General features: G+C 42.0%; 1 long non-coding RNA gene across 1 annotated transcript; it reads left to right on the top strand.

Moving 5' to 3' along the window:
* Positions 1-1,025: 1,025 nt before the first annotated feature.
* Positions 1,026-21,406, top strand: LOC128048898 (uncharacterized). Its single transcript, XR_008199411.1, has 3 exons — positions 1,026-1,087; positions 3,616-3,848; positions 21,115-21,406. It is a non-coding gene; the product is annotated as an uncharacterized LOC128048898 (long non-coding RNA).
* Positions 21,407-26,395: the final 4,989 nt, after the last annotated feature.

Here is a 26,395-nt window from a genome sequence, read left to right as displayed (position 1 = left end):
AGTGATGCTTTGAATTAGTACCTATTTTCTGGTCTGGGGAAATGTTTCCTCCTCTTCCATTTTGTGAGAGAGATTGTTTAAACTTGGTTTTAATTCTTCTCTAAATATCTGATATAGCTTTTCCAGTGAAACCATCTGGTCTGGAGATTTGTGGGAAAGTTTTAAAATTATGAATTCAATTTTTTGATAGTAACAGAACTGTTCAAATTATTTCATACTAGAGGAGGTGTTGTAGTAACTTTTTGAGGAATTTGATCTAAGTTGATAAATTTATGTGAGTAGAGTTCTTTATAATTTTCTCATAAAGCAATCTTTGAGGTTGTTTTGCCAAAATCGGAATATTTTCAGTCATTATTTTTTCGAATACTTTCCAGGCTCACGTTCTTTCTTTTTCCCTTCTGAGACTCCCATGATGTGATTATTTGATCTTTTGTTATATTCCCACAGGTTCTGGAGGCATTTTTCATTTTTTGATGCTCTGTTTTCATTCCTGTTCAGATTGGATAACATATTGTTCTATATTCAGGTTTTCTGACTTTTCCCCCATCTACTGGGTCCGTTCTGCTTTTGAGCCCATCTAGTGAGTTTTTAATTTTGGTAGTTATATTTTTCAGTTCTAGAATTTCTTCTTGGTTCTTTAAATCTTCTGTTTCTTTGCTAAGTTGTACTTTTCCACTTACTTAAGACATGTTCATAATTGCTCATTGAAGCATTTTTGTGATGGTTGCTTTAAATTCCTTGTCAGATAGTCCAAAGATTGGTGTTTCTGTCTTTTAGTTTTTTTTTTTTCCTGGCCACACCATGGGGCTTGTGGGATCTTGGTTCCCTGAGCAGGAATCAGACCCAAGCCCTTGGCAGTGAAAATGTGGAGTCCTAAGCATTGGACCACCAGGAAATTTCTTCTGGTTTTCTTTTCTCATTTAAGTGGGAATTTTCCTGGTATTGGTATGATGATTTTATTTTTTTAAAATCCTGGATATTTTGGTCATTTTCTTGAGACTGTGGCTCTTACCCAAATCTCTTTTTAGCAGGTTTTCTCTGACACCATACTGGCTAAGAAAAGGAGATGCTGCCTCATTACTGCCAGGTAGGGTGGAAGTCTAGGTTGCCCACTAGGCTTCTGTTGACTAACTGGGGCTGGGGAATGGGAGAGGTACCTCATTCTAGTGGACTAGGGTGGCTGTCTGGGTTCCTACCGGACCTTCAGTGACAGCAGCTTGGCTGCGAGAATGAGATGTGTGTGTTGCAGCCTGGTGAGGGGAGGTCTAAGCTTCCTGTTAGACCTTGACTGATATGGGTGGCGGTGGTGGCATGCTTATTTTCTGTGGAGTTTGGTTGAAGTAGGGTGGTTATTGCCTGCAAGTTTTGTCTTGCAAGGCTGCCCCTTTCTTTATCCTTTGGCTCAGAAGAGCGAGCTTCTCTTAGTACCCACTGACATTTTCAGATGGCTGGCTTCTCAGACACCCAATGTAGAATATATGAGGCAAAAAAGAAACTCAGGAACCCTATGTCATGTCATTTCTTGAGTCTCAAGATAATTTCTTGGTCTAGTTTCTCTTCACCTTTCAGTTTTGTTAAGTTTAATGTTTATAATTTCAGTATGTTTAGCTGTATTTAATGGGAGGAATATGAAGCATATCTTCTTTATCTTCTGGAAGCTTTGCCTTTATTTTTGAAAGGTATTTTTGCTCTCTCTGAAATTATTTGACAGTTTTTTTTTTAGGACTTTAAAGATGTCATTCCACAGTGTTCTCTTTTGTATTGTCTCCTGTGAGAAATCTGATGTTACCCTTTATATGTTCTTTATTTAACATGTCTTTTTCTGGCTGATTTAAGACTAAATACACTTGATCTTAGCCAAAAGGCCGAGAAATGATTAAGATTTTTTAAAAAATCACTTGTTTTGAGCAATTTGATTCTGATGTTATTTGGTGTCATTTCCTTTATGTTTCTTTAGTTTAGGGTTCATTGGGTTTCTTGGAACTGTAGGTTTATAGTTTTTTTAAGTGTGGAAAGTTTTAGGCCATCATTTTGTTACTGAACAAAGTTTGTGTGTCTGATAGACAGTGAGGCCAAACAAACCAAAGTGGTGGAGTTTGGAGCAGAGAAGGGTTTATTGCAGGGCAAAGCAAAGAGGACCTGTGGCTCATGCTCAAAATCCCCTAATTCCTCCATTGTTTTGGTGTAGAAGTTTTCCTAAATTTATTTCTGTTTATTAAAATTTTTGCTGCACTGGGTGTCTGTTGCTGCTCATGCTTTCTCTGATTGTGGTGAGCAGTGGCTACTCTTTGTTGGGTTATGCGGGCTTCTTATTGTGCGGCCTCTCTTGTTGTGGAGCGCAGGCTCTAGTTGTGTGTGCTTCAGTAGTTGTGGTGTGTGGGCTCAGTAGTTGTGTCTTGAGGGCTCTAGAGCTCTGGCTCAGTAGTTGCAGTTCACAGGCTTAGTTGCTCCATGACATGTTGCTTCCCAGACCTGGGGTCGAACCCATGTCCCCTCATTGGCAGGTGGATTCTTAACCATTACACCACCAGGGTTATAAGCTAAACTTGAGATGAAGACTTCGGGTGTATGACTTCCTTTTGCTAGGTTGATGGTGAGCTAGTGTAACCAAAATTCAGCCCCTGTACACTGGTACCAAATTGCATTTTGGCATGGAGTTTTGGGTGAAGTATGAATAGCTATGGGGTTCCCAGGTTGCCCTAGTGGTAAAGAATCCACTTGCCAATGCAGGAGCCAAAGGAGATGCAGTTTCGATCCCTGGGTTGAGAAGATCCCCGGGGGAGGGCATGGCAACCCACTCCAGTTTTCTTGCCTGAAAAATCCCATGTACAGAGGAGCCTGGCAGTCCAGTGGATCACACAAAGTTAGACACGACGGAGCACACATACATGCAGCCATGAATAGCTATGTTGTTTGGCCAGGCAAAGGGGGCCACAGTAGGCAAGTGCCCTTCAAACTGTGTCCCGACCTAGAGGAGTAGTGAGGAGTTTTTATACTAATGATCAGCATGTGGACATTCTTCTGACTGTTTATTGGTGAGGTAAGTGGGAGTCAGTGACAGCAATCTTCTGGTTCCAACCAGTCTGGGATCTACATGCTTGAGGGCAGCATATGGACTCAAACTCAAAAACCCTGCTTGGGACTTGAATCCAGGCACAACCCATAGTCTTCCAACTGAGATCACAGACTTGGTTTCAGGGTGTAATGAAGCGAAGGTTCTTGATGTCTCATCACAGAAAAAATTCAGTGAGAGACATAGTGATAGGTAAGAAGTGGATTTATTCAGAGAGAAACACACTCTACAGAGTGTGGGTCATTGCAGAGGGTGAGTGCAGTGGCCTTGAAATGTGTGGGTTAGGTTTTATGGCCTGGGTAATTTCATAAGCGAATGAGTGGGAGGATTGCTCCAACTATTTTTGGGACAGGATGAAGATTTCCAGGAATTGGGCCGCTGCCCACTCTTTGGTCTTTTGACAGCTGACCTTGGAACTGTCATGGTGCCTCTGGGTGTGTCATTTAGCTTGCTGATTGAGGATCATGGTCTAGTCATCAAAGTTGACTTGTCTGCCATCTTGAACTCATTTCATTCTAATCAGTTTATGTTGTATCCTCTAGGCTGTGTCATTCTTTCAAAGGTTGTGCCCTGCCCCTTTCCCTCCCGGAAAACACTGAGCCCACTTGCTACAACCGCTGAAGCCATGTGCCTAGAGCCCGCGCTCTGCAACAAGAGAAGCCCCCGCGGTGGGAAACCCGTGCAGTGCAACTGGAGAATAGCCCCCACTTGCTGCAACTACAGAAAGCCCACATGCAGCAGCGAAGACTCACCACAGCCAAAAAATGAATAATGAGTAAGTTAAAAACAGAAAAAAGCAATTTAATGAAGAATCAGCAGGCTCGTAGAAGACATATTCTCTTTTTAGGTTTAGGACAGTTCTTAATACGTGAATGGAGATTGGGATTATCTACCAGGAGTAGAGCCAATACCAGGTAGATCTGTAGCCAGTCATGACTAAATAAGTGGTTTTTGACAGATTTATCCCTTAGTCCATTTGGCCTTTGTAGGCATTTTGATTGTCACGACTGGGGCAGTACTACTGGTATTCAGTGGACAGAGGACAAGAATCCTGCTAAACGTACATTTTGTAGACTAGTTACCAAACCAAAAAAATTATCTAGTCCCAAATGTCAGTTATGCTGCTGTTGAGAAGCTTAAATCCTGTGTTACCCGAAAACTGGGTTTGCCTCTTGAGGGGTGTTTAACCAAAAGACACATCCAAGCCAAAGATCAGGAGGAGGAAGGATTTATTACTTGCAGCAGGTGTGGAGAACACGGGAATCTTTCTCAAAGCAGTGTCTCCCTGAACAGCAAAATTGGGGAAGTTTTAAGCTGAGGATACATGAATATTCATGAAGTGATTTGAACAAGTGGATTCAGCATAGAATAGGGGCAGAGGTTGATAGAGTCCAAACTTTGAAGTTGTGAGGGTTAGAAAAGGTCAACATCATCATTCCTTTGGTTCCTGCTGATCTAGTGGTTGAGACCTTGAGGAGGGGTTAAGTTATGCAAAATAGTTAAAGAAAATGCCTCAGGCTAATCTTTATCATTAAAAGAGAACTGGGAGTCTTTACAACTGACTTCCCTGGGTGGCTCAGACAGTAAGCAGTCTCCCTGCAATGCTGGAGACCTGGGTTTGATTCCTGCGTCAGGAAGATCCTCTGGAGAAGGAAATGGCAACCCACTCCAGTGTTCTTGCCTGAAGAATCCCCATGGACAGAGGAGCCTGGCAGGCTGTCTATGGGAGTCACAAAGAGTCGCACTGAGTGACTAAGACTCTCACTTTACAACTGATTTACTGTCTTTGCTATTGTTATCTCTCTGGCCTGATAACAGTTTATTCTTTTGTTCCTTTAGGATTATTATTACTGAGACCTGTTGAAGGGCAAGCATTGTGACCAGGCTTAGATTCCGAAATGGCTTAGGCCAAAAAATTGCTTGTCTTATGTCAATAAAGTCCTGCCTAGTTCTCTTTCTCCTGACACTCCCTACCCAATTGGCTTACAACTGGCCTAACAAAAGATCTTGGAATAAAGAGAAGAGTAATTGCTGGCAAGACTTAAGAGAGAATCAAAGTAGTTCTGGGCTTCCCTGGTGGCCCAGTTGGTAAAGAATCCGCCTGCCATGCGGGAGTCCTGGGTTTGATCCCTGGGTTGGGAAGATTCCCTGGAGAAGGGAATGGCTACCCACTCTAGTATTCTGGCCTGGAGAATTCCATGGACTGTATAGTCGGTGGGGGTCGCAAAAAGTGGGACATGACTGAGCGACTTTCACTCCCTAAAGTAGTTCTAAATCATTCTGCAGGGGGAGTTGCTACCATTAGCAATACCCACACCAACACCAAAAGAAATACTAAGCTTTTGTGTCAAGAGAAAGATTAAGGTGGTGCTAGTGGTAAAGGATCCACCTGCCAGTGCAGAAGGCACAAGAGATGTCAGTTCAGTCTCTGGGTCAGGAAGATCCCCTCGAGGAAGAAATGGCAACACACACTCTAGTATTCTTCCCTGGAGAATTCTATGGACAGAGGGACCTGGAGGGCTACAGTCCATAGGGTCTCAAAGAATCAGACACGACTGAAGTGGCTTAGCGTGCATGCACACACCTTCCAAGGCTAAAGAATGTACAAGTGCTTCATAAGCATTATACACAAGCTATATATATTAGTGCTATAAACATTAGTGCTATATTCAGTCCACTACACGGGGCACCAGTGACCTCCGTTTTAAATTACTAAGTCACGTGTTTAATTAATTGTGGAATTTGGCTTTGAGCCCAAATCCTGATCCCATTTTTTATCACTATACTAGAAATTGTAACAAGAGACAAGAGTGAGAGAAATAATAGCTAAGGCACAAAAAAAGAATAGAAGAGTGATAGAGAAGTAGAAAACAAAATTAAGTTTTTAGCAGACTTGAGATTTGCGGCAGTAAGCTAAAAGAAATACTACTGTGAAAAAAGGCAGATGAGCCCAGGGGCAATTGTTGTTAATAAATATTCCCCTGGTTTTTTCTTTTTTGTCACCACACTTGTGGCTGAGTATTCTAGGCCTGGAACTATCTACGGTGGAGATAATACCATTTACTTAAAACAGTTGGCTCAGTGCCTTGCAAATAATAGCGCTTCTCCATTGGAAGGCATCATAGGTACTGGCCATGGTTATCAGTTAATATATTTGTGCTTAAGTTCTATGAGGACTACTGATGTGATATTTTTATAAACCTTGCAGATAGTTACTTGTCAGATGACTAATACTCTCAGTTCAACAGTAAACTCTGTAGCTTTCATTTTTTATATTCCTTGTCTACTGAGAGAGAATGCTGTTTTCAGAGAAACTTTGGGTACACTTTAGAATCACCTAGGAAACTTTTTAAAAAAAATATTTATTATTTACTTAATTAGTTTGTTTGGTCACACCAGATCTTAGTTGTGGCTTTCGGCATGCTGTATCTTTAGTTGTATGTGGGATCTAGTTCCCTGATTAGGAATTGAACCTAGGCCCCCTGCATTGGGAGTGCACTGGCTTAGCCACTGGGCCACCAAGGAAGTCCCCACCTGGGGAACTTTAAAAGCGATGATGTTTCTGCTCATCCCAAATCAATTAAAGCGCAACCTTTATGAACAGGATGGAAAGAAGGGGTACTCAAGCTTTTTTACTTCTGTTTTTTAATTTTCACATTGATATTTTAAAATTGATATCTAAAATTTCATAAATTTAAAGAATTTTGAAGTATTCAATTTCTGGTATTTGTAAATATTGACTTAAAAAGATAAAAGTCACCTCACTTCTTTAAATGTGAATAATAAGTTGTAATAACCTTAGTGCAGTATGTGATAAACTTCTTGTCATTGGGAAGTTTCTCATCATTCTTTTCTGTTCTACTCTTCCCATAGAATTTTATCCCACTAATATATATTCATGCTTTAATGTCTTTTTATTACTCTTTGAGAAGGAAATGGCAACCCACTCCAGTCGTTCTGCTTGGAAAATTCCACGGACGGAGGAGCCTAGTAGGCTAGAGTCCATGGGATTGCAAAGAGTTGGACATGACTGAGCGACTTCATTTTGTACTTTGTACTTTATAATTCTCTGGAGCAAAAATTCTTGCCTGGAAAATCCCATGGGCGGAGGAGCCTGGTAGGCTTGCAGTCCATGGGGTCGCTGAGTCGGGGACGACTGAGCGACTTCACTTTCAATTTGGATTAAACTTTTAAGATTTCCTCTGTCCACAGGCTTTAAGTACTTAAAATTTCTGGATTGTGGAATCTTTATAGTACTTGTTAAAACACAGTTAATACAAGCAGTATACATATGTTAAAGCTTTAAGCCCACAAAACCTAAATTTCCATCAATAGGTTAGACGATAAACTAAATATGATATGTTTATACAATGAATGCACATCAATAAAAAAGTACTTATATTAATATAACATTAGTATGAATGAACTTCAAAAGCATCATCCTGATTGAAAGAAGCCAGACATAAAAGAGTATATACTGTATGAGTCTGTTTATTTAAAAATCCTAGAAAATGCAAACCAATTCTATGGTGACAAAAAGCAGGCTGATGGTTGCTTGGGATTAGCAGTGGAGGGAGGCATGGACTATAAAGGAATGGACATAGACTTCCCTGGTGTTCCAGTGGTTAAGACTCCCAAGTTTCCAATGCAGGGGGCATGGGTTGGAGGCATTGATTCCTGGTTGGAGAATTCAGATCCCTCATGCTATACAGTGTGGCCAAAAAAAAAGAGGATGGGTGCTTACAGGATGATGGAAATGTTCTGGAACTTGAGTATAGTAGTGAGGTCACAGGTATCATCATTTATCAAAATTGATTGAATTGTACAGTTTATACATGAATAAGGTCAACAAGAATATATTCCAAGTTTTTATAAGTAGTGAAATGTACAGCTTTATTGGAAATATGCAGAAGAATAAGTTCAGTTGTTCAGTTGTGTCTGACTCTTTGTGACCCTATGGACTGCGTTATGCCAGGCTTCCCTGTCCATCACCAACTCCTGGAGCTTGCTCAAACTCATGTCTATTGAGTTGGTGATGCCATCCAATCGTCTCATCCTCTGTCGTCCCCTTCTCCTCCCGCCTTCAATCTTTCCCAGCATCAGGGTCTTTTCCAGTGAGTCAGTTCTTCACATCAGGTGGCCAAAGTATTGCAGTTTGAGCTTCAGCATCAGTCCTTCCAATGAATATTCAGGACTGATTTCCTTTAAGATTGACTGGTTGGATCTCCTTGCAATCCATGGGACTCTCAAGAGTCTTCTCCAACATCACAGTTCAAAAGCATCAATTCTTCAGTGTTCAGCTTTCTTTATAGTTCAACTCTCACATCCATACATGACTACTGGAAAAACCATAGCTTTGACTAGACAGACCTTTGTTGGCAAAGTAATGTGTCTGCTTTTTAATATGCTGTCTAGGTTTGACTTCCTTGGTGGCTTAGATGGTAAAGCGTCTGCCTACAACTTGGGAGACCCGGGTTCGATCCCTGGGTTGGGAAGATCCCCTGGAAAAGAAAATGGCAACCTACTCCAGTGTTCTTGCCTGGAGAATCCCATGGATAGAGGAGCCTGGTGGGCTACAGTCGATGGGGTCGCAAAGAGTCAGACACGACTGAGCGACTTTACTCACTCACTAGGTTAGTCATAGCTTTTCTTCCAAAGAGCAAGTATCTTTTCATTTCATGGCTGCCGTCACCATCTGCAGTGATTTTTGGAGCCCCCAAAAATAAAGTCTGTCACTGTTTCCCCGTCTGTTTGCCATGAAGTGATGGGACCGGATGCCATGATCTTAGTTTTTTGAATGTTGAGCTTTAAGCCAACTTTTTCACTCTCCACTTTCACTTTCATCAAAAGGCTTTTTAGTTCCTCTTCACTTTCTGCCGTAAGGGTGGTGTCATCTGCATATCTGAGGTTATTGATGTTTCTCCCGGCAATCTTGATTCTAGCTTGTGTTTCTTCCAGTCCAGCGTTGCTCATGATGTACTCTGCATAGAAGTTAAATAAGCAGGGTGACAATATACAGCCTTGACGTACTCCTTTTCCTATTTGGAACTAGTCTGTTTTTCCATGTCCAGTTCTAACTGCTGCTTCCTGACCTGCATACAGATTTTTCAAGAGGCAGGTCAGGTGGTCTGGTATTCCCATCTCTTTCAGAATTTTCCACAGTTTATTGTGATCCACTTAGATGAGTACAATTGTGCAGTAGTTTGAGCATTCTTTGGCATTGCCCTTCTTTGGAATTAGAATGAAAACTGACCTTTTCCAGTCCTGTGGCCACTGCTGAGTTTTCCAAGTTTGCTGGCATATTGATTGCAGCACTTTCACAGCAATATCTTTTAGGATTTGAAATAGCTCAACTGGAATTCCATCACCTCCACAAGCTTTGTTTGTAGTAATGCTTCCTAAGTCCCACCTGACTTCACATTCCAGAATGTCTGGCTCTAGGTGAGTGATCACACCATCGTGGTTATCTGGGTCCTGAAGATCTTTTTTGTATAGTTCCTCTATGTTTTCTTGCCCCCTCTTAATATCTTCTGCTTCTGTTAGGCCCATACCATTTCTATCTTTTATTGAGCCCATCTTTGCATGAAATGTTCCCTTGATATCTTTGATTTTCTTAAAGAGATATCTAGTCTTTCCCATTCTGTTATTTTCCTCAATTTCTTTGCATTGCTTTCTTATCTCTTCTTGCTATTCTTCTGTTATTTTCCTCTATTTCTTTGCATTGATCACTGAAGGCTTTTGTATCTCTCCTTGCTGTTCTTTGGAACTCTGCGTTCAGATGAGTATATGTTTCCCAGGGGAATAAATGCCTACTTGAAGTAGTAAAAATCTCTTATTTTTTGAAACAAAGTTAATAGGCTACTTTTAATAGGTAGATTCACCTCCTCTCCTCCCCCATTTCATTTTCTGATCTCATTTCCTGTTGTACCCCAACTCATCTCATTTTACTCATGTTGCACCCGCCAGGCAGTATGTCTACTTCTGGAACATGCTTCGCTTCTCTGAGTGTTTTCTCAAATGTCAGTGATACCCATCCGGAACACCTTCTAAACTGGCAATTTCCATCCCCACATTCCGATATCTGTTATCACTTTATTTTTTCTTTATTCTGTAGACATTAACTCCTTTGAAAAACTATATAATTTACTCATTATGTTTAGTATTTATTGCCATGTAAACCCCAGGAAGGCAGCAGTCTTTCTTTTGTTCTCTGTTGTACCTAGAGTTGTACCTGGCTCTTGCTCAGTCCCCCAAAAGTGTTGAATAAAAGAATGAATTAAAGTAGACTTAAAACTGAATAAGACTGGGGACTTCCCTGGTAGTCCAGTGGTTAAGACTCCATGCTTCCAGTGGTTAAGACTCCGTGCTTCCAGTGCAGAGGGCACTGGTTCGATCTCTGGTTGGGAAACTAAGATCCTATATGCCAGGAGGCCAAAAAAAGCACCTCTGTGCTTGTGGTGATAGTTAGGCAACTCTGTCAGCATACTAAAAATCATTGAATTGCACAAGAATAGTAAGTGAATTGTATGCTATGTAAATTATAACACAATTAAAAAGAAAAAAGTTTAAGAACTAGAAAAGAAATTATAAAACTGAAGGCTTTCAAATTAGTGCATATTTGGGTCAATAGACTCCCTGCTTATAAACATTTTAAACCCTTATTGGGATTTCTATGAGGGTACCTTGTCTGAAACAAACAAACAAAAAACCCAAACAACCTTCAGTTCCAAGAGGTCAAGTCAGTGCTTTTGAGATAAAACAAGCAGGTTATAAAGACCGTGGAATTCAGAAGGCAGTGGCACCACACTCCAGTACTCTTGCCTGGCAAATCCCATGGGTGGAGGAGCCTGGTGGGCTGCAGTCCATGGGGTCACTGAGGGTCGGACACGACTCAGTGACTTCACTTTCACTTTTCACTTTCATGCATTGGAGAAGGCAATGGCAACCCACTCCAGTGTTCTTGCCTGGAGAATCCCAGGGATGGGGGAGCCTGGTGGGCTGCCGTCTATGGGGTTGCACAGAGTCGGACACGACTGAAGGGACTTAGCAGCAGCAGCAATATAAACATCTGATGACCCAATACAGGGTCTTGGATATGAGGCGGAATTCCCTAAAACTCAGCACTGACCCTTTCTCCTCACAATGAGAGTACCAGACTTAGGAGGAAAAGTAAATTTGAGGGAAAATAAGTTTAGGATGGTTGAATAGATATGTTGAGTTGCCCAACCTGAAGTAAAATACCATTATCTGGGGGAACAAAATTCCCAGAAGCTCTAAATAGATGGTTCTGCATATAAACTGGAAAGAGCAGGAACTCCCCTGGGGGTCCAGTGATGAAGAGTCTTGGCTTCTAATGCAAGGGGCATGGGTCTGATCCCTGATCAGAGAACTAAGATCCTACATGCTGCGCCCAAAAAATGGAAAAAAAAAAAAAAAAAAGACAAAGAGCAGACCAGGTGTGAAGCAGAATAGGGGACATCTCTGAAGTGGAAGGGGTGGGGCCAAGGGTATTGAACTTCCTGTGGGGCTTCTGTTACATTCCAGCTCCTTCCTTGTATAACATGAAAGCTTTGTGCTTTCAGTCAAGACGCTGAAACCTACTTTCTTAGAGCCTTTATTAATTTCCCAAACCAAAGGAACCTCCACCTTTGACACAAAAGTGTCATAGCTTAGGTAGATTTCTAGACTACATATGCTAAGCACTGAAGCCCTATAAATGGACATGATGTCAATAATGGGTGAGGAGAAACTGTCCCAGCTCTGTGGGCTTATTGTCAGCATTTAAAGGGCCTAGTGAACTCTGGAACAGATCAAATAGACAATAATCTGTAGGAAGTCAAACTCAATAGCCCAATTAAGGATGGGGTGCAGGGGAAATACACAGTATTCAGAGGCAATGGAGATAGCCGGCAATACTCAGAGATAGGTAGATGCAACGGTAATGCCACGGGAAGCCATTTCCTAGATATTGAGGGCAAAGACTGGGCAGTGTGTCAAGAAGGGTGGAGTGATAGCAAGGACCCCCCGTTTCAGCAGCAGCTATGGAGACACTCTGATGGAATCTTATTCAGCCATAAAAAGGAATGAAATTGGGTCATTGTGGAGATGTGGGTGGACCTAGAATCTGTCATACAGAGTGAAGTGAGTCAGAGAGAAATATTGCATATTAAGACATAAATATGGACTCTAGAAAAATGGTACAGGGAAGCCCATTTCAAGGGCAGGAATAGAGACCAAGATGTAGAGAACAGAGTTGTGTACACCGTCAGGGGAGGCGGGAAGGGGAGCGTGGGACAAACTGGAAGAGTAGGATCGACATAAATACCACGTGTAGAACAGGCAGCTAGTGGGAACCTGATGTCAAGCACAGGGAGCTCAGCTTGGTGCTCTCTGATGACCTAGAGGAGTGGGGTGGGCAGTGGGGAGAGGTGGGGGAGAGGTCCACGAAGGAGGGGATATATGTACAGGTACAGCTGATTTACTTCATTGTATAGCAGAAACTTAATACTATAAAGGAATTGTCCCTCCACTCCCCCCTCCCCCCCCCAAAAAAAGACGCTGTGTAGTTGCAGGGGCTGTCTTGGAGCCCTGCAATATGTAGGGAAAATTCTGAGAGCACTAGGGTGGCCACTGAGTGTTCATATTTTCAGATCATTTACTCTTGAAATTAGATAGTATGGGGAGATTTGAATTCAAGATGGATTTCATTTAGGGTCAGAAGTCTAACTTGTACAACAATAATGAGAGTCAGCATGGCATTGTGAGACTAGCACTTACCTTATAGTCTTGTTTGAAGATTAAATTAGTTGTAAAGCATTTAGAACAGTACTTTACATCGTGAGTGCTACTTATCAGGAATAGTGTCTTATAATAGAATTATTGAAAATGCAATGCCTGTGTTCTCATTTAGTATTTAATATTATATTTTCCTGAATAAAATATAAATTTAGCAAGTTCAGATGGTGAATAACCTGCCTGCAATTCAGGAGACACAGGTTTGATTCCTGGGTCAGGAAGATCCCCACTATTCTTGCCTGAAGAATTCCATGAACAGAGGAGCCTGACGGGCTACAGTCCACGGGGTTGAAAAGAGTCGGACACGACTGAGCACTAACTTTTTAACTGTGATTGAGTCCAGGAATATTGATGGTTTTGAAAAATATTACAAGAAATTTCCTGGCAGTCCAGTGGTTAGGACTGCACACTTTCCATACTTCTGAGGGGAAAGGTTTGATCTCTGGTCGAGGAACTAAGATCTTGAAAGCCACAAGGCATGGCCAAGCATAAACAAATACATTGAAAAATATTATAGAGCTGATGAAAAGAATGATGAATAGTGGTCTAAGAAAAATGTATATATGGTACGTAGGTGTTTACACTTGTTTTACCTGAATCACATCTAAGGATAGCAAAAGAAATTGTATCTAAAGATAACAAAAGGCTTTTTTTAAGTCAAAAACAAATGGCAAAAGACAACTAATGATGAAATAGACTTCAAGAAAAGAAGATAATTTACAATAATGTAGCTACAATACTCATATACATGAACTACAGTATATATAATACATAGAAGTGTATAAATGGTCATTTAAGGGAGTATCTATCTCATGGGTTCACTGAGAAAGAAACTGTCACCATCTAAATTGTTGTTGTTTAGTCAGTAAGCTGTATTCGACTCTTGCGACCCCATTGACTGTAGCTTGCCAGGCTCCTCTCCGTGGGATTTTCCAGGCAAGAATATTGGATTGAGTTGCTATTTCCTTCTCCAGGGGATCTTCCCAATCCACGGATCAAATCATCATTTTCCTGCATAGCAGAAGGTCTCCTGCATTGCAGGAGGACTCTTTACCACTGAGCCACCAGGGAAGCTCCACCATCTAAATAGAAGTTGGCAGAACATCCTTTAGCCATAAACCAGGCAACCAGTTGTTTTGTGCTCATAGATCCAACTTTCCATCTGTGAGTAACTCTGGATGACCAGCAATTACCTCTGTTGCATTTCCATGACAATTATATGAAAGGATGTAGATAACCTCAAGCTCAAAAGAACGAAAATATGAACATGGAAGGGCTTGCTTCCAGGAGCAAGCTTTTCAGTGAACAGCAGCCACATTTTAGGGCTCCTTTGAGCTTGAGCTTGAGACCAGATGATGTGTCAGGACTGCCCTCTCATAGATCCTCACGGATTCAACTCTGAAGCCTTTAGTTCATCCCAGATGCTACTTCTGCATTGCAGGAAGATTCTTTACCACTGAGTCACCAGGGAGGCCCAGAGCAGGAAGTATATAGGAAATTCCCGTACCTGCCTCTCAAATGTGCAGTGAACCTAAAACTGTTCTAAAATAGAAAGTCTATTTAAAAAACAAAAATCTCTACTAATTCTGGGTTCAACTCCATACCTACTGAGTCACAATCTCTAAGGGAAGATCCCTTAAATTTTCATTTTCAGCAAGTAACTGATGACTCCTATTCCCACTTAGTATGTAACCTGCTTCACTAGAGGACACTGATGCACAGCTTCCTCCACTGAGGCTGCCCAGTTCAGGAAAGCTCAGTCCCCAGCTGGCTAAGAGGCCAAAGGCATCAGATGTGGACAACAGATACTTCCTTCTAGCAAATACTCTTCCTCTCTCCCTTACATTAGCCTTGAATGGTGGTGTAATATACATGTTCTGCAGCTTGATTTTTTGTTGTTATAGTTTTGCATTTAGCAATGTATCCGGACATAGAGAACTTTTTTTTTTTTAAGACTTCCCTGGTGGTCCAGTGGTTAAGAATCCACCTGCTGTTGCAGGGGACACAGGTCTGATCCCTGGTCCAGGAAGAGCCCACATGCTGCAGGGCAACTAAGCCCTTCTGCCACAACTATTGAGCCCACACTGTAAAGCTTGTGCTCCTCAAGAGAAGCCACTGCAATGTTCTAGGAGAAGCCCAGGCACTGCAACAAAGAGTCGGTCCTGCTTGCCAAAACTAGAGAGAGCCCTCACCTAGCAACAAAGACCCAGCGCAGCCAAATATAAAAATTTAAAAGACCATACTGTATTTCACTGTGTGGCTGTACTATAACTTTTAAAATATGTTCCCTAACTCTGGTTCCTAAATGTTTACAAAAAATGCTGCCATAAGTAATCTTGTACAGGCACATATGTACATATATCATTTTGCACCTCTGAATATGTCTAGAGGATGAACTCATCCAAGTGGAATATGCTGGATTAGATAGAGGTTTATGCATTTGCATTTTCCATCTGTGGCCCCAAGTTGCCCTCTTGAGGGCAGTACCCATTACATACCTATGAGTAATATGTGTTTTCCTCTTTTTTTTTTTTTTAAACATTTTATTTTGTATTGGAGTCTAGCTGATTAACAATGTTGTGATAGTTTCAGGTGAACAGCAAGTGTCCTATGTTATTTTTTAATGGCTGCGTGTTATTCTGTTGGAGGAATTACCATCATTTGTTTAATCTGTCTGTTGTTTGTGAATACTGAAATTGTTTCTTTACCCCACATTTCTTTTGCTCTCAAAGCCACACTGTTTGACTGTCCTATGACTTAACTACCCAGCATGAGGGATTTGGCCATCTTGGGAGGATCCTTGTGGTTGACTTATTATTGTTTTGATTATCATAACAACAGGCCTACAAACTCTTTTTCTAAGTGTGTCTCCATCTATGAGCTCACTTCTGTGGCTAGACCTCACCTCTAGCCTCTGGGAATTTTCTTTTGTGAACCCAGCAGGATGAGATCCCGTAAGTCAAATTCCAAAGCTTTGAAGCAAATCAGCAGAGCAGGGCCCCCTAATGACTGATTACACACAGCTCTGACCCCACACAGCCTTGATCTTGTTGTTTTCTACAGCCTTTCATCCCTGCAACCTGAAGATGAGTCCATCTCCTGCCCAGTGGGAGAGCAAAAATAGTGGGGTGGAAAGAGCGATGATGCATGTCCCCTGGGCTATGCCTAGGGGAACTCTCTGATCTCTGCAGTGACTTGTTTGCAAATGCCAGAGGACCCAAGAGACAAGTGAGGATGGGGACAGCTCTGGCACCTGAAAACTGATCATTTGATTGCATGAAGCAATACACGAAGTGGTTTCTGCAGAGCATCTCCAGCTTGTAGTGTTTGGGGACTGTTCTAGCCTCAAACTTGGATGGTTTCATACTGTTTTTGAAAGAGTTCCCAAATATTTAGCGGTTCTCAGAGATGGTGGTCTTGGGGTGGAGACAGTTCTCAGAAAAGAGTGCTACAATTCCAACCATGATGGCCTTTTCTCATTAATCTCCTTGTTTTCTCTATCCTATATTTGGTTAGAAATCAGAGTGAAATCAAAATGCTATTAGAAATTATTTTGGAAAGGAGGCAAGAATATACAATGGAGTAAAGACAATCTCTTTAACAAGTGGTGCTGGGAAAACTGGTCAACCACTTGTAAAAGAATGAAACTAGATCACTTTCTAACACCACACACAAAAATAAACTCAAAATGGATTAAAGATCTAAATGTAAGACCAGAAACTATAAAACTCCTAGAGGAGAACATAGGCAAAACACTCTCAGACATAAATCACAGCAGGATCCTCTATGATCCACCCCCCAGAATTCTGGAAATAAAAGCAAAAATAAACAAATGGGATCTAATTAAAATTAAAAGCTTCTGCACAACAAAGGAAAATATCAGCAAGGTGAAAAGACAGCCTTCTGAATGGGAGAAAATAATAGCAAATGAAGCAACTGACAAACAACTAATCTCAAAAATATACAAGCAACTTATGCAGCTCAATTCCAGAAAAATAAATGACCCAATCAAAAAATGGGCCAAAGAACTAAATAGACACATCTCCAAAGAAGACATACGGATGGCTAACAAACACATGAAAAGATGCTCAACATCACTCATTATCAGAGAAATGCAAATCAAAACCACAATGAGGTACCACTTCACACCAGTCAGAATGGCTGCGATCCAAAAATCTGCAAGCAATAAATGCTGGAGAGGGTGTGGAGAAAAGGGAACCCTCCTACACTGTTGGTGGGAATGCAAACTAGTACAGCCACTATGGAGAACAGTGTGGAGATTCCTTAAAAAATTGCAAATAGAACTCCCTTATGACCCAGCAATCCCACTGCTGGGCATACACACCGAGGAAACCAGAATTGAAAGAGACACATGTACCCCAATGTTCATCGCAGCACTGTTTATAATAGCCAGGACATGGAAACAACCTAGATGTCCATCAGCAGATGAATGGATAAGAAAGCTGTGGTACATATACACAATGGAGTATTACTCAGCCGTTAAAAAGAATTCATTTGAATCAGTTCTGATGAGATGGACGAAACTGGAGCCGATTATACAGAGTGAAGTAAGCCAGAAAGAAAAACACCAATACAGCATACTAACACATATATACGGAATTTAGAAAGATGGCAATGACGACCCTGTATGCAAGACAGGAAAAAGACGCAGCTGTCTATAACGGACTTTTGGACTCAGAGGGAGAGGGAGAGGGTGGGATGATATGGGAGAGTGGCATTCTATCATGTATACTATCATGTAAGAATTGAATCGCTAGTCTATGTCTGATGCAGGATACAGCATGCTTGGGGCTGGTGCATGGGGATGACCCACAGAGATGTTATGGGGAGGGAGGTGGGAGGGGGGTTCATGTTTGGGAACACATGTAAGAATTAAAGATTTTAAAATTAAAAAAAAATAAAAAAAAAAATAAAAAAAAGAAATTATTTTGGCCAGACACACACGAATTAGCAGATGATACCACTCTAATGGCAGAAAGCAAAGAGGAACTAAAGAGCTTCTTGATGAGGGTGAAAGAAAAGAGTGAAAAAGCTGGCTTAAAAACAGCATTAAAAAAAACGTAATGGCATCCAGTTCTATCACTTCATAGCAAATTGATATGGGAAACGTGGAAACAGTGACAAATTTCATTTTCCTGGGCTCCAAAATTACTGTGGATGACTGCAGCCATGAAATTAAAAGAAGCTTGCTCCTTAGAAGGAAAGCTATGATAAACCTGACAGCATATTAAAAAGCAGAGACATCACTTTGCTGACAAAGGTCTGTCTAGTCAAAGCTATGGTTTATCCAGTAGTCATATACAGATTTGAGAGCTGGATCATAAAGAAGGCTGAACACTGAAGAAATGATGCTTTTGAACTGTGGTGTTAGAGAAAACTCTTAGAGAGACCCTTGGACATTAAGGATGTCAAACCAGTAAACCCTGAAGGAAATCGGTCCTGAAGATTAATTGGAAGAACTGATGCTGAAGCTGAAGCTCAAATACTTTGGCCACCTGATGCAAAGACCCAACTTACTGGAAATGACCCTAATGCTGGGAATGATTGAGGGCAGGAGGAAAAGGGGACGACGAGTATGAGATGGTTGGATGTCCGACTTAATGGACATGAGTTTGAGCAGACTTAGGGAGATAATGAAGGACAGGGAAGCCTGGTGTGCTACAGTCCATGTGGCTGCAGAGTCAGACGCCACTTAGCGATTGAATAACAACAGCTAAAGAATAACCAAGAAAGTCATACAGTCAAGCAAAGTTAGCAAAGGAAAACAGAGTTAACACTTGGTTGACGAATTTGCTTTTGATCCCTAATCCCAATGCAGACAACTCACATGAAGTTGCCTGTAAAGAGGAGGCTTACTCCCACCAACAAACCCACCCAAAGATCCCAAGCCATAGTTTTGGTGCACCACGAAATGACCATAGGAAAGAAGAGGGAAAGAAAGGAAATGGCTACAGGTTGCTTTCTGGTGAGCATGGACCCTGCACCTTACTCCTTTAGCAACTTGGAAGGAAGACAAAAGAGACTTCCCTGGTGGTCCAGTGGTTAAGACTCTGCACTCCCAGCCAGGGGCATGGCTTCCATCCCGCCTGGGGAACTAAGAGCTCACTTTTTAAAAAATTTTTTAAAGAGCCATACTTCTATATAGGGATGCACTGCTGGGGAAAAGCCTGTTCCAAGCAGGGAGAAGGGAAGGGCACGGAGGCACAAATATCCTTGATGTGACCAAGGGACAGCCTCTAATCCTTGGATTTTATTATTTAATCCATGATTCTGGCAGGTGTTTTGGGTTGATAGCTGTGGATTTAATAATTTTAAACATAGTAGCTTTCATTTTTTAGTTGTACTGAGCAAGAGTTTCATATAAGAACTTTGTTTTGCTGATACACTCATTTCTCCTGGCGCATGAAATTCTGAACATCAGTGATGTCATTTTTCTCCTAATCAACTGTGGTGGCAGTGTTTGGGGCAGACCTTGCAAAGATAGATAACAAACCAAGAAAATCAAATTAACAATGATGGCAGTAAATTAATGCTTTATTGGAAGTCGTCTCTTGGATCCATAATTTATGTAAATGATTTAGTTTTTTGCTTTCTTTTTTGTGAATGTGTGAGATTTATATTAGTTTCTTTATTATTATTTTTTTTGGCCAAGCTGGTGTGGGATCTTAGTTCCCTGACCAAGGATCGAACCCACGTCTCTGCATTGGAAGCCTGGAGTCCCAACCACTAAACTGCCAGGGAAGTCCTAGTGTAAATGATTTATAATTTAATTGATCATCTGCTTTCCTGATCATTACATGAATCACAAAGAATACTTACACTCACTCTGTTATGGAGGGAAAAATAACCCATATCCAGGGGTCTGAGTAATATTTTGGCAAAACTTGATCTCAGTGTCAATTGGCCGAATTATTTGTGAGTAGTCTTAGTGTCCCAGTTCAGTGAATTTTCCCCAGTTTCCATAAAGTTCAGATCGCCATAGCTGTTCACTCTGGCTAGATGCATTGTTTCATCAAGTTCTGTTTCAGCGTTTCTTAGTGAAGTCGCTCAGTCGTGTCCGACTCTTTGCGACCCGTGGACTGTAGCCCACCAAGCTCCTCTGTCCATGGAATTCTGCAGGCAAAAATACTAGAGTGGGTTGCCATTTCTTAAACGTAGTTTATTTCACGAACACTAGAGGGCAGCATTTGATAGGGATTTCAGAAAGACCCAAAGCTCCACGTCAAACCCGCCTCAGTGCTCCGTTAGGCTAGGCTTTTCTCCCTTCTTTTCTGGTTCCACTTCTGTTTTCAAGCCAGGAAATGCCTTTCCCTGTGGCTTTCACTGCCCACCGCCCTCTTCCTCAAGAAACACCGCAAGCTGGCTGGGGTTTATAGTGGATTAGTGCTCAGTATCCCCTTCCCCCTCCTTTGGGGACGTCAGTCTGTACCACACAGCCTGGAATGCCAAAACCCCTATCTTCCAATTCCCTTAGAGTTAAGATTCCAAATGTCATTTAAGTTCGTCCAGTCAGATGCTCCTGGGGGACATTTGGAAGAAGGTATGTGTGTGGAGAGGCGCTGTTGTTGCCTGTTACCTGTAGGCAGGCATGGTGCGGAGAGGTTGCGCTTCCTGGGGTAGCATCACCATCTCTAGTTACTAGCTTCATGGGGGTTGCCTTGTGAGGTCTGAACATGCAGTTTGTTGCTGATGCCAGTCTAGCAGTGTGACTGAAGCCAACAGCAGCAGCAGTGGGCTGTTGGGATACCCAGACTGCTGTTTAGGCTCTAAGTTTCTACAGCTAACAGTTCTAGGGTAGTTTCTAATTGTATCTTCTTGATTTTATGTGGTTCCTTGGCAGGACAGTTCTGTCATCTGGGAGCCATTTCTGGAGGCCCTGCCTCAAACATGCTTCTCCAGATCTTCCAGCATTTTTTATTTCATCCATTTTTTACTTAATACCTGTATACATGTAGTAGTTACAGAACTGTCTATCCATACACTTGTTTATGTACACCTGTCTTTAGCCTTGCAGTTTCTACTCATTGCCAAAGTTGCTTAGCTCAGCTTTCTTTTGCCCTGTACTCTTCAGTGAGCTTTATCATTCATTTTATTTATTTGAAATTGAAGTATAGTTGGCTTACGATGTTGTGTGAGTTTCTGGTGTATGGTAAAATGATTCAACCATATGTGTTATATATATGTGTGTGTGTATATATGTTTGTATTTGTGTGTCTATTCTGAAGGAGATCAGCCCTGGGATTTCTTCGGAAGGAATGATGCTAAAGCTGAAACTCCAGTACTTTGGCCACCTCATGCGAAGAGTTGACTCATTGGAAAAGACTCTGATGCTGGGAGGGATTGGGGGCAGGAGGAGAAGGGGACGACAGAGGATGAGATGGCTGGATGGCATTACCGACGCAATGGACGTGAGTCTGAGTGAATTCCGGGAGGTGGTGATGGACAGGAACGCCTGGCGTGCTGTGATTCATGGGGTCGCAAAGAGTTGGACACGACTGAGCAACTAAACTGAACTGAACTGTGTGTGTATATATTCTTATTCAGATTCTTTTCCATTAAAGGTTGTTGAATATAGTTTCTTGTGTTATACAGTAGGTCCTTGCTGTTTATATAATTTCTATATAGTAGTGTGTATCTGTTAATCCCAAACTCCCAATTTATTCCTCTCAGCCTTTCCCCTTTCGTAACCATAAGTTTATTTTTGCTGTCTGTGAGTCTGTTTCTGTTTTGTAAATAAGTTCATTCATATCATTTTTTAGGTTCCACATATAAGTGAAATCATATGGTGTTTGTCTTTCTCTGTTTGACTGCACTTAGTATGATAATCTCTAGGTCCATCCATGTTGCTGCAAATGGCATTATTTCATTCATTTTTTAAATGATGGAGTAATATTACATATATGTACACATAAATAATATTATATACATTATACACACACACATATATAATACATATGGCTGAATCACTTTGCCATACACCGGAAACTAACACAACATTGTAAACCAACTGTACTTCAATTTCAAATAAACAGAATGAACGATAAAGCTCACTGAAGAGTACGGGGGAACAAAAGCTGACCTAAATAACTCTGGCAGTGAGTAGAAACTGCAAGTCTAAAGATGGGTCTACAGAAACAGTGTATGGAGACACATACATGTGCACACACACAGACGTATAATGTGTGCCACATCATGTTTATCCAGTTGTCTGTTGATTTAGCTTGTTTACATGTCTTGGCTATTGTCCGTAAATGCTGTTGTGAGCATTGGGTTCCATATATCTTTTAGAATTCGAGTTTTCCAGTGTTTTCTACTTACCCTGCTGCTGCTGCTGCTATGTCACTTCAGTCGTGTCCGACTGTGCGACCCCATAGACAGCAGCCCACCAGGTTCTGCTGTCCTTGGGATTCTCCAGGCAAGAACACTGGAGTGGGTTGCCATTTCCTTCTCCAATGCATGAAAGTGAAAAGTGAACGTGAAGTGGCTCAGTCGTGTTCAACTCTTAGCGACCCCATGGACTGCAGCCTACAAGGTTCCTCCATCCATGGGATTTTCCAGGCAAGAGTACTGGAGTGGGGTGCCATTGCCTTCTCCAATCCTTTGCATTTCTTAAATCCCTTCCTGCTTAAAATAGCTAAAGTGGTTTCTGTTTTTCTAAAACTGACCCATGAATGATACATTAGCTGAAGGTAAACAGAAACTGCAGCTCAAGTATACCTCTGTGATCTTTGTAGTCTTTAGGTGAACTGATGAAATACCACCATGAAATCTTGGGTGTAACGAGTTACTTCTTCCTGTGTACCTTGCCCCACTTCTAGAGTACATAATTAGGATCCCACTACTGCTACTATTATAATGGACGTGAGGTGATAATCTCTTGGGTTGCATGCTGGTGATCAAGCTCACAGCCATAATTCATTCAAAAAGCATTTACCCAGTAGATGACAGTGAGAGAGTTTAGAAAGGCTTATTAGGAACTAACCGCACTTAACGTTAATGTAGTGTGGCTTTCCTGACCCCACAGACATCCTGGGTGATGGATTCTGGTATCACTGGCACGAAGACTCTGTAGATCTGAGGATGCCTACCAACTTCCTCAGCTACTCTACATACTTGCCTCATGAATGAGGCACAGCTGAGATGGCTTCCCCGACACTATCCATACCTGTATGAGAAATATCGAAGCCCATTTGACTTCATGGGGTTGGTCCTAAACAAGACACATTTTGCTTTTTTTGGGGTGCACTATGTCACGTGTCGGGTCTTAGTTCCCTGATCAGGGATCAAACTGGTGCCCTCTGTAGTGAAAGCACAGAGTCCTAACCACTGGACCACCAGGGAGTTCCCCACATTTTACTTATTTATACTTTTCAACATCTTTTGGAGGTATTTGAAGTCCAGGGGCACTTTACATGAATTCCTAGTATACCAGGAACTCTTAGAATGACGTTTCTCCAGATGGTTTATCAAATAGTTTCTGGGAAGTGAATTCTCTACTGAGAATATCCAGAGTTTTGTATAAGATACTTGAGAGGACTTCCAATTCAACCTGAAAGTGAAACTCCCTCAGTCGTGTCCGACTCTTTGCGACCCCATGGACTATACAGTCCTTGGAATTTTCCAGGTTAGAATACTGGAGTGGTTAGCTGTTCCCTTCTCCAGGGGATCTTCCCAACCCAAGGATCGAACCCAAGTCTCCCACATTGCAGGCGGATTCTTTACCAGCCGAGTCAGCTTTCCTCAGGGAAGAGAAGCCCTCAAATTCAACCTACAATTTAGAAAATCAACCTCAGAGTTTGATTTTCAGGGAGTCACAAACTGAAATTCCTCAGTTTTCTGTGACCGGTATGTGACAAGAATCCCTAACTTGGATAGCTTCAAGGCTGAGATTGTGATAAGAATTGAACAGGAATCAGAGATTTCCAACTTTTCAGTCTCTTAAAAACCCATGTGTGTGAAGTTGCTTCAGTCGTGTCCTACTCTGTGACCCCATGGACTGCAGCCCACCAGACTCCTCTGTCCATGGGATTCTCTAGGCAAGAGTACTGGAGTGGATTGCCATTTCCTTTTCCAGGGGATCTTCCTGACCCAGGGATCAAACCCAAGCCTCTTATGTCTCCTGCCTTAGCAGGCAAGTTCTTTACCACTAGCGCCACTTGGGAAGCCCCACCATTGAAATCTCACTGCATGAGGGAGCAGTTCCACCTTCCTTGTCTGTAGCGGCTGTTTTTTTTTTTTGCCATCCAGAGAGCCCTCTTCCAGGAGGAAGCTGATATTCCCCTCAGGCTACATCTACTGTCAGCAGGCCAGGGACTGGGACCAGGTCGCTTTTTTCCCTGGTGGTGGTGTGTGATGCTCAGTCATGTCTGTTTGCAACTCCATGGACTATAGCCCATGGGATTCTCCAGGCCAGAATACTGGAGTGGGTAGCCATTTTCTTCTCCAGGGGATCTTCCCAATCCAGGGATTGAACCCAGGTCTCCTGCATTGCTGGCACATTCTTTACCATCTGAGCCACGAGGGAAGCCCATTTTTCCTTGGGGTCTTATGCAAAACCAGACATTTTAAAAGAAAGTTTATGTTCTGAAAACAGTGCAAGAATTGGTTAATTTTTTATCAGCAAAAAACAAAAAAAAAAAAACCTTTTTACTAATAGATGTTGAGGCTACTTGGCTCAGAAACAGCTGATACTTTCAGATGGCGCTCATCTGTTTCTCTGGGTGACAATTCCCTAAATGGTCTGTACCCTATATCTTGCTCCCTGGAACCAATGTTCACTATCTGTTAGGATTCTTCAGTTGTAAACAACATAAATCAACGCTATATAACTGGAATGGTGTAGTGGTTAATAGCTTAGGCTTTCCTGGGCACAAATTCTGACACTTTAACTTACTAATTATGTCATTTGGTAATCAAACTAATCTCCATTTGCCCTCTACCAAAGGGAATGCTTAACAGTACTACACCCTTCATAAGGCATTGCGAGCAACAAGTGGAAAACTGCATTTGAAGATTTGGTACATGGTGACGATGCCATTTTAACTACAATTTTGTTTCTAGCTGGCCTTCCTTTCATTTCTCGAAAGAATCATAATGCTTATTAAATAAATCCATGCTGCCATTCACCCTGGAGCCCACTGTGTAAAGTTGTTGAAGTCATAAATAAATTTTTGTTTAAATGAGCTCTTGTAGTTTGCAGTGTTGGGCTTTGTGGTGTTAAAACTCAGAGCTTATGCCTCAAATCATTTGTATTAGTTGGGGTCCTGGAGTAAGCAGACCGTGAGACAAAGTTGGGAATGCAAGAGGTTTATTGGGAGGTAATATCTGTGAAAAACAAAAGGGAAAAAAAGTGATATTTGGCATGGAGGGTCTTCAGACTGTGATGATGCCTGGGAAGGGAGACAAGAAGGAAGTAGGATTGGGAATGGAGAGTCTCAGACTGAGGGGCAGAGGTGACAAAACCAACCTGATGTGGAGCTCCAGAGCAAAGATTGCTCTTAGAGCAGAAATGACCAGGCCCTGATGTCCCTGCTGTGCTGTCATGGGCTGGGGGATCCTTGGAAGAGAGTGGCTTCAGCTAGAAAGTTAAGGCAGATTCCCAAGCATGAATAGACAGGCTAGTTCTTTTTGAAGGGAGTTCTGAGTGGTCAGCCTCTGTGACTTCCACGTCCACCCCTTGTGCTGCACAGCACAGGTTCTCCAGGGTTTCAGTGAACCTCTCTTCCTACTGGTGAAGTTATGGGCTCCTATTATTCAAACCAGTCAATCCTAAAAGGAAATCAGCCCTGAGTATTCACTGGAAGGACTGATGCTGAAGCTGAAGCTCTAATACTTTGGCTACCTGATGTGAAGAACTGATTCACTGGAAAAGACCCTGATGCTGGGAAAGACTGAGGGCAGGAGGAGAAGGGGGCGACAAGAGGATGAGATGGTTGGATGGCATCACTGACTCACTGGATATGAGTTTGAGCAAACTCAGGGTGACAGTGATGGACAGAGAAGCATGGCATGCTGCAGTTCATGGGGTTGCAAAGAGTCAGACACCCCTCAGCAACTGAACAACGAACAGCCAATAAAAAGTGTCTGAATAACAGACACTATTATTCAGTGTCTATTCCCTTCCAGTGTCCATTCTGAATTCCCCTCTCCCTCCTTTACCCCCTATCTGTCCTCAGTGGCTTCATCTGTTGGTTCAACCCATGTGCTAATTCTGAGTATACTGAATCCTTGGGAACCATACTCTTCTCATCCAGCAGCACTTGTCCATTTACAGTTATGATTGGACAAGGAAGTAACTGGAAGTATCCCGGTGGGTCACCCAAGTTCCATGAATATTCCTCCCTGTCCTAATTGTGTCATAGCAGCCGCACCTCCTACTGCTCATGCTCAATGACCCCTGTAAAGGCAGTAACTCCTGTTCTTGCCTCCTGGTCCTAAGTATAAAGAGACCAGAATGCCCACATGGCAGTCATGAGATCAGCGGAAACCTTGCTGTGTTCCATTGCA

This window comes from Budorcas taxicolor, chromosome 5 (assembly GCF_023091745.1).
Source record: "Budorcas taxicolor isolate Tak-1 chromosome 5, Takin1.1, whole genome shotgun sequence".
NCBI lineage: Eukaryota > Metazoa > Chordata > Mammalia > Artiodactyla > Bovidae > Budorcas > Budorcas taxicolor.
This window is presented reverse-complemented; position numbering and strand designations above follow the sequence as displayed.